Source organism: Etheostoma spectabile, chromosome 16 (genome assembly GCF_008692095.1).
Source record: "Etheostoma spectabile isolate EspeVRDwgs_2016 chromosome 16, UIUC_Espe_1.0, whole genome shotgun sequence".
NCBI lineage: Eukaryota > Metazoa > Chordata > Actinopteri > Perciformes > Percidae > Etheostoma > Etheostoma spectabile.
Window position 1 is genome coordinate 11,534,780 of NC_045748.1, and position 8,116 is coordinate 11,542,895.

General features: G+C 38.2%; 1 protein-coding gene across 8 annotated transcripts in view; it reads left to right on the forward strand.

Moving 5' to 3' along the window:
* Positions 1-8,116, forward strand: part of tnca (tenascin Ca) — a 48,652-nt gene that overhangs the window by 11,811 nt on the left and 28,725 nt on the right. Inside the window, exon 2 of one of the 8 annotated variants that reach the window (XM_032539595.1) lies at positions 5,205-5,435. The gene's annotated coding sequence lies outside the window, so the exon portion shown is untranslated. Of the gene's footprint in view, positions 1-4,122; positions 5,436-8,116 lie in introns of those variants that run through there. The other 7 variants (XM_032539596.1, XR_004335642.1, XM_032539597.1 and 4 more) reach the window with 7 other exon arrangements.

An 8,116-nucleotide genomic window follows, 5' to 3' on the forward strand; every position in this document is an offset into this window, starting at 1 on the left:
AAACCCGGAGCGTTCTATGAAATGACACTTGATCATGCAAATTTGATCGTGGGAAGTCAAAATTGTGATTGGGATTAAAATTTGGTTAATTGTTCAGCCCTAGGTTCTAGGAATGTTATGTTCTAGAAACTGCAAAAATCCTGGAAAGGGGAGCTCCTCTTTCTATGGCGATGGTTTGGCCCGCCCCCCTATGCCTAAGCCATGTCCCCTTCATAACTGGTGACCCGTTTAAGGTAGAGTCTCATGTGTATGTAGAGTTATGTGAAGTCTTAGTCTTAGGTATCAATGAACTCAGCGGAGACTTCCTTTTTTATTGGTGAAGGTTTGCCCCGACCCCTGGGTTTTGGCCATGCCCCCTTTCCCAGCTATTGAGTCTGGTGTAAGGTATCATTGAACTACGCAGGGAGCTCCCTCTTCATTGCTGACGATTTGCAGTGTCCGATTGTCCAGCGCTGCTTGCAGCTTTAATTATATTTAAACTTAAAATTTAAACTTAATATTTGGACATTTTCCATGTTGTTGCTTATAAACATAGTATTTTGAACTGATACGTCAACAACTGACAATCATATTTAATCTTGTTTGAAAAAATGTTAAACATTTACTGAAATCATGGTTCATTTTTGGTGAACAGTTGAGCCTAAACTACCTATGACTCATTGAGCGCTATGATTACAACCCTGTCTAAATGTCAGACTTTAGACACTTTGTTTTTCTTTATGCCAGTTTCAGCCTGTTGAGATTATAGAGGACTGGACCAAGTAACACGTCAGCACAACTGTATGGATTAAATAAACCGGCCATAACTTCTAGGAAGGAATGCCACTGTATAAACTACCAATACATGTTCAGTGTTAGAAGACTCAAACTTATTTCAGTGGCCTGAAAGTGAAAACGTAATGGAGTGTCTTAAAAACTATTACATGAGTGGGCCCGGATAGCTCAGTTGGCAGAGCAGGCGCCCACATATAGAGGTTTACTCCTCGACGTAGCGGGGTGGGGTTCGACTCCGACCTGCTGTATGTCATTCCCCCCTCATGTTATTCTCCCCTTTTAATGTCTTCAGCTGTCCTGTCGATTAAGGGCCTAAAAATGCCCAAACAAAAATCTTGTTGAAATTGAATGAATTTAATGATTAATTTTCATTCATTTAATTTATTTGTCGGAGCTCATGACGAAGTATTTCCATCTATTATTTTTATACATTTGGTCCACATAACTCAACTGTTTGCTGGGTTCAGTTTTTGTTTAGACATTTATGTTTTCCAGAGGATGAATCCTACTGACGTTGGTGATCCCCTCACTTAGATTAGATTAGATTGACTTTATTGTCCACATCAGTGGAAATTTGGCTTTGGCTTGTCCCAAGTACAACAAAGGTACATACAATATACATAACAAAACACACCGTTAAAAACACACAAATATACAATAGTGCAGATGGGCTGGCAGCAGCACATAAGTTATATAAATAAAAAGAGAGAGCACATCTTATTAAATAACTAGTGTTCCCTGGTGCAGTCGTTCTGTGTTCAATGCCAGTATGGCATAGGTACTAAAAGACTTCTTATATATGTTCCGGCTGGCCTTCAGGAACCTAAATCAACGGCAGACAGGAACAGGTCAAACTCTGAGTGTAAGGGATGTGAGATATCTGCAGTTATGTTTGGCCTATCAATAAAATAAAATATCAATAACTTTTGGATGTATTGCTATGAAGGTTGGTTCAGATATTCAAGGATGAGTCTTAATGACGATGATGATAAGTGATCCCCTGACCTTTTTTTTTAGCGCCAACATGAGGTTCATATTTGTGGTTTTTAATCAAACTATCTTGATAGCTATTGGATAGATTACCATTGGATGTGGTACAGATTTTCATGTTCCCCACAGGATGAATTGCAATAGCTTTGCTGACCCTCTGACCAATACTTTGGTTTTCTGACCAAATACCCGCAAAACTGACATCCCTATCAGCCTCAGCTGTACTTTTGTGCTTAGTGCTAATAAAAGATTATTTTCATAGTTGAGTAATTTATTAGTTCTTTGGACTATAAAATTTCAGAAAATGGCAAAAAATGACAATCAGAATTTTCCAAAGCCCAAGATGACGTGTTCAAATTTCTTGTTTTGTCCATGACTCAAAGTTAGTCAGTATTCAGTTTATTGTCCTAGAGGAATGCAGAAACTAGAAAATATTGAGATTTTAAAAAGCTGGAATCAGAGAATTTTTACATTTTTTTCATAAAAAATAATTGGTGACTAATTGTTGAATAGTTGACTAATCCATTAATCTTTGCAGCTCTACTAATGAGTCAATGCATACTAACACACAAAGCTAGGATGATGAACATGGTAAACATCATACCTGCTAACCAGGAGCATGTTCATATTGTCGTTGTAAGCAGCCTCTAGCTGTACTAGCATGGATGGAGACTCTCAGTGTTAAGTAGCAGATGTGGTTGCCTAAGTGTTTTTGTTCCACTGGTGTCAGACATTCTTTTGTTTTGTTGTAATCATAACTTTCATTTTGTTTATAGCTGCAGTAGCACTGGCTTGCAAATATCCTACGTGTTTGGGCCTGAGCCACAGGGGTTATATTGCAGTGTGTGTATTACATGTAAAACACATGTGAACTCATAAATTAAGAGGGGGCTACAGTGTGACCTATGTACTTTGTTGCACACACATTTTCTCATTCTATGGGACCTTCCTTCAGACCAGATCCCTGTGGTCTTCTGAAGCTTACGCAAAGATTTGATTTAGGGGATGGTGACTTTACAAGTTTGTCCTCTTGCCTCTGTAAGTGGACCCTCTTCATCCCATACTTGAAATCCGTTCCAGACGTGCTTATTTTCCTGTTTTGCGTTACAAGACCATCTACAGATGTACAGTTAGGTACAGACACTTGTTTTTTGTGGCTTCTTTTTCCTGACCCGACCATCCTGAAATGAAAAGTGACAAATCTACTTAGCTCTGTTGTGCTGTTGGATTAGTCAGGATGTATTGTTTTAGTTAAATGCTCCTTCCTTGTTTGGATTTATAAAAACAAGGCCAGAACCAACATTTCCGATTGGAAACGATTTATTTTTCTTTAATAATGCAGAAGGGAAATCTTTAGATGCACATTCAACATTTAGTCCACAAACTGAAGCCTTGAATAAAGCCATGAGAATATTGTATTTGTATATCAGGAAAAAATGAATGGTAAACCAAATCAGTGTATATTAGCAAACAATTAATTCCATTTGAGCTGAAACAATTAGGCAATAATTATCTAGTTGTTTTATTTACAATAGATTGTGTACCAGACATTATGAGGATTTGCTGCTTGTCCTTGTCTTTGGAGGGTTGGTCAGAGAAAAGAAAAGCAAGTTGAAGATGTTCCTTTGGCCTGGTCACCTTTTTATGGCTTGGGATTTTTCAGTTTTCAGACATTTATAGACCAAACAACTAGCTAATCCTCAGAATAATCGCTTTACACTACACATCTAAGAACCAATGCTGCAAAAGTCACCAGCTAACTGTTGGTTGATTACCAATTTAGGTCATTTTTAACCAAAAACTTCTACATTTTGAGGATTTCCCACTTTATTTCATTATATGTGACAACAAGTGTATTATCTTCGGTTTGGGACTGTTGGTCAGGCAAAACAAACTATTTGAAAATGTCACCTTGGGCTTTAGGAAATTGTGATGTAGTTTTTTTTTTTTATAGTTTCTGACATTTTATAAATTATGTGCCAATTAAACAAAAATAATCACCACATTAATTAATATAGAAAATAAACATTAGCTGCTTCATCTGAATTATTCTACTTAGGGCTGGGCAATATAGAGAAATTCAAATATCACTATATTCTTGACCAAATACCTCGATGTCGATATTGTGACAATATTGTATGGTTGACTCTTGGTGCTTTAACAAAATGTTATTTAAACAATGAGATTTTTTGATAAATATTCTCCAGAAATGATTTAATGACTCTCTTTACTGTAATGCAGCCTGTAAAACCAGGTGAAGACAACACTTAATATATTAGGATATTACAATATATCAAAAATCGAAAGACGATATCTAGTCTCATATCGCGATATTGATACAACATTGCCCAGCCCTAATTCTACTCAATATAAAGGTCTTTTAAACTTTGTATACACATCAGACAATAAAGCAGCATGTTGTGTACATCCTAACCAGCCTCACAGACTCACTTTAAAGATTTAAGCCTTATCCTCATCTGATCACATTAAGATTAAACTGTGGCGACTGCATCCGTATGGTCACATGCGGCCTGTTTTCTCAGCTGAGCTTCAAGTAGTCTTGCAGGTTTTTCACTCAGGTTTGGGAACAACTGATGTTACATACTCCCTTACAGCTTGCTTTCATTTTGATCCAAGATGACTGGTTATGAATGTATCTGTTTCCTGCTCATCCCATCTGTTAAATGTGTGAGAAGGTAACTGTGTCTGTGCAAGAAATAAATGTGTCTGAGCAAGAAAATCATTTCCCCCTAGGAATTGGAGATAGCTTTACTATTAAACATCTACTTCTACAATTTGTTGCCACTTATATTAATGCATCACCTACTGGATAAGTACTGGAACTGTTCAATCAAGGAATGTGCCACAGATGTATTCAATTAAGAGTGCTTGCATGCAATTGCTGTAACTATCCATCACTGTGACAGAGCTGGAGAAAGATTCACATTGTGAGGGATTAGTGTGAAGTATGGAAATGAGGGGTAGTGGTGGTGATGGATGAATGACGGAGGGTTTTTTCCTTCTTTTCTTTTTTTCCTTTATTTGTTTAGGAGACAATTATAAATCATTATCACACAGTTAAGCTGTTAAAGGGAAACGTCTGTCTGCTGTCTACATCCTGAAGTCACTTTCCTCTCATTCCCGGCTTTCCTCTCTAATTTTCCTGCACAATCACAAGCACTGGTCGCTCTGTCATGTCTCCCAGTAACACTGGCATCTCATTTAAAGGCAGCAGCCCAGCTCTGCATCCATTAGTTACAGTAGAGGGAGGGAATAAGGGCTGTGGAGGGTTGGAAAATAACAGCTATTTAAGGGTTGGAGTTTAAGCAATGGGGATCTGACCTAAACTACTCCTCACACTTTAAAAGACATTTACTCCCACTCTCTCCCTCTCTCTCTCTCTCTCTCTCTCTGATTTTGACTCACTCTCTTTCTGACAGTAAAGGAGCTAAACTCCAGCCTGAGCTGTGAATGGTGTGGAAAGATAAGGAAGCTGGCTGAGGGAGAACTGACTGACAGAGCTGCTACCTTGCTGGAGAGGCTGCAAGACGGAGCGGTGACACAACAGAGCAAAGCATCATTATTCTTGGTTTCAATGAATGTGTGAAGACTCAGAAGAGCGCCTTATCTTACCTGCATGGGCTTGTGACAAGTAGATTGCACTTGTACAGGTAAGAAGATATATTTATGTGTATCTCTGATTTCATGTGACAAAAAGTACATTTTCTTGACTTAATCCTGGAATTATTGTCCTAAAAATAGATGTGTATATTCAGGAGTAGCAGTAGATTTTTGTTTAGCGCAGGCTGCTACAACACCAGAAGGCATTGATTATTGGAAGTACATTCTTGGTGTATGCTGCAACTTCAGAGACACATAGCAGCCAATGCAGGGTCAGAGATGATACTAACTGCTGATGGAAGGAGTGAACATGTGGAAGCTTTGATCGTCTTTAGTAGAGAAGGGCCAGCACGTTTCATGCCAACAAGATTCTCTTAAATTCTTTGTCAGGTTGTAGATCAATACTCCTACAAAACGTGTGTGTGTGTGTGTGTGTGTGTGTGTGTGTGTGTGTGTGTGTGTGGTGAGGTTTTGCAGCCTGATGATTCATCTCGTTACCTTCTGCAATGCAATTCAGTTTTCATTGTGTGTCATTTTGACATCATGGACATTAAATTAAAGGGAAAAAATGGGTAGCAGGGTTTGCCAGTCTGGGCAAGGCAAAAAAGAAAAAATACTTCATCCATTCAGTACATTTTCTCTGCTTAATTGAAATCCTAATCAGGTTTTTGGTGGTTTTAACTTCTGAATGTTTCAGCTGAGAAAGATTATAATCATTTAGTTCTTCTGAGCTCTTTGTTTCATCCAACAACTTGTATCTAAATACACATCAAGTCTGATCTGCAGCTATTCAGAGGTTTTACAGCCTCTTTGCTATGTGATGGGTGTCCTGGGGTGTGTTCAGGAGAACGCTGTTTCTGTGAGACAAACCTCTGTCAGAGGGACAGCTGGTTTAGTAGTTGGAGCCCTACACTCTTTCCCTCTGTGTGAGCTCTACACAAAGAGCCCAGGGGGTTGATCATAACTCAGCATCACACGTCTGTTACGCAGAGAGTTAACGAGAGCATTCCGACGGGGTTATTTGTCGAATAATTCACGTCTTTTCTTCCTAAATCAAAGAAACTGAATTAACTCATGGTTGACATTAGGGCTGGGCAATATACCGATGTATCGATATCGCGATATGAGACTAGATATCGTGTTAGATTTTGGATCTATCTTAATATGTTAAGTGTTTTCTCTACCTGGTTTTACAAGCTGCATCACAGTAAAGTGATGTCATTTTCTGAACTTACCAGACTGTTCTAGCTGTTCTATTATTTACCTTTACCCACCAAATCATTAAATCATTTCTGGAGAATATTTATCAAAAATCTCATTGAATAACGTTTTGTTAAAGAACCAATAGTCAACCATACAATATCGTCGCAATATCGACATTGAGGTATTTGGTCAATAATATTGCGATATTTTATCTTCTCAATATCGCCCAGCCCTAGTTGACATCATTTTACTGTACATAATACTCAAATGAACACATTTACATATTTATATAAGTGTTCAGATTCTGTGTCAGCTCTGACTGTGTCAATGTTTGGCCTTTTACATTGTACATCTGCCAGTGTCTAGAATCAGATGGCTGTTTGGAATTTCCTAGCTGCTCTCATTTTCTTTGATTTTCCATTATCCAGTGGAGGGATTTCTTCTGATACCCTGCACACCATTAAATTCACATGGATATAGAGGACAAGAAAACTAGAGCTGCAAAATTTCAGTTTTAATTTGAAATGATCCCTGTGGAGTTCAAGACCTTCAGTAGTAGGAGAAATGACCTCACAATGCATTTTGGTGAATGACACTGAATACTTTTACAAGTTTACAAGAAAACACGGGGCACCTTTTAAATTACCATTTTGCCAATAAAATGGGACATCATAATTTCAAAGAGTGCAAGTTGACATATGCAGATTGCTTGATTTGTCCAACCAACAGTCCAAAACTCAAAGATATTCAGTTTATTAACATGTATCACGAAGAAAAGCAGCAAATAATTGTGTTTGTGAAGCTGGAACCGGCAGAAGTTGCTTAAAAAATGACTTAATCAAGTAACCGATGATTAAATTGTTCAATATTCTCTTGATCCATTAATCGTTTCTGTTCCAAAGAAAGAAAGAAAAGTCTCTTATTACAAATCTTTAAGCTTTTTCTCCCTGATTGAGGAGAGACCCCATAATTGCAAATTGAAACTGAAGTCTGTATCCTGTTCAGCCTCACATGGGAACACATAAAGCTCAGGTTTATTATTCTTAAAGGACCACTTCAGCATATCTGTGCAGCAGTGGGGATATTTGCAATCTGCTAATGAGGTGTTGCGATTTCTGTTATTGTATCAGCTAAATTAACTAGACTAATTAACTTTTCCGAGATGATTTCCAGCTGTTCCAGATGCTATAACAATCAGACCTACAATGTATAAAACATTTCAAAATATCACAGATGAACAAACAAGCATACGCACGGGATTAATGATTACCGCTGACCAGACGCGGCCGTTAGCCACAAATGTTTTTCAGAAGTGTGTCCAAATACGCTGCACTTGTGTTCTCATGGATGTGAAATACAGGCAACGCCGTCTGTGTAGCTGTCTGTGTTTCATCACCAGAAGCAGCCCTTCAACTGGCTGACTGCACACATAGAGGTGATCCGAGACAATGAACATTTAGCAATGAATGCAGTGGCACTTCCAGTTTTTGTGTGGACACAGGATAAGTACCGCAGTGTCATTTTTTTC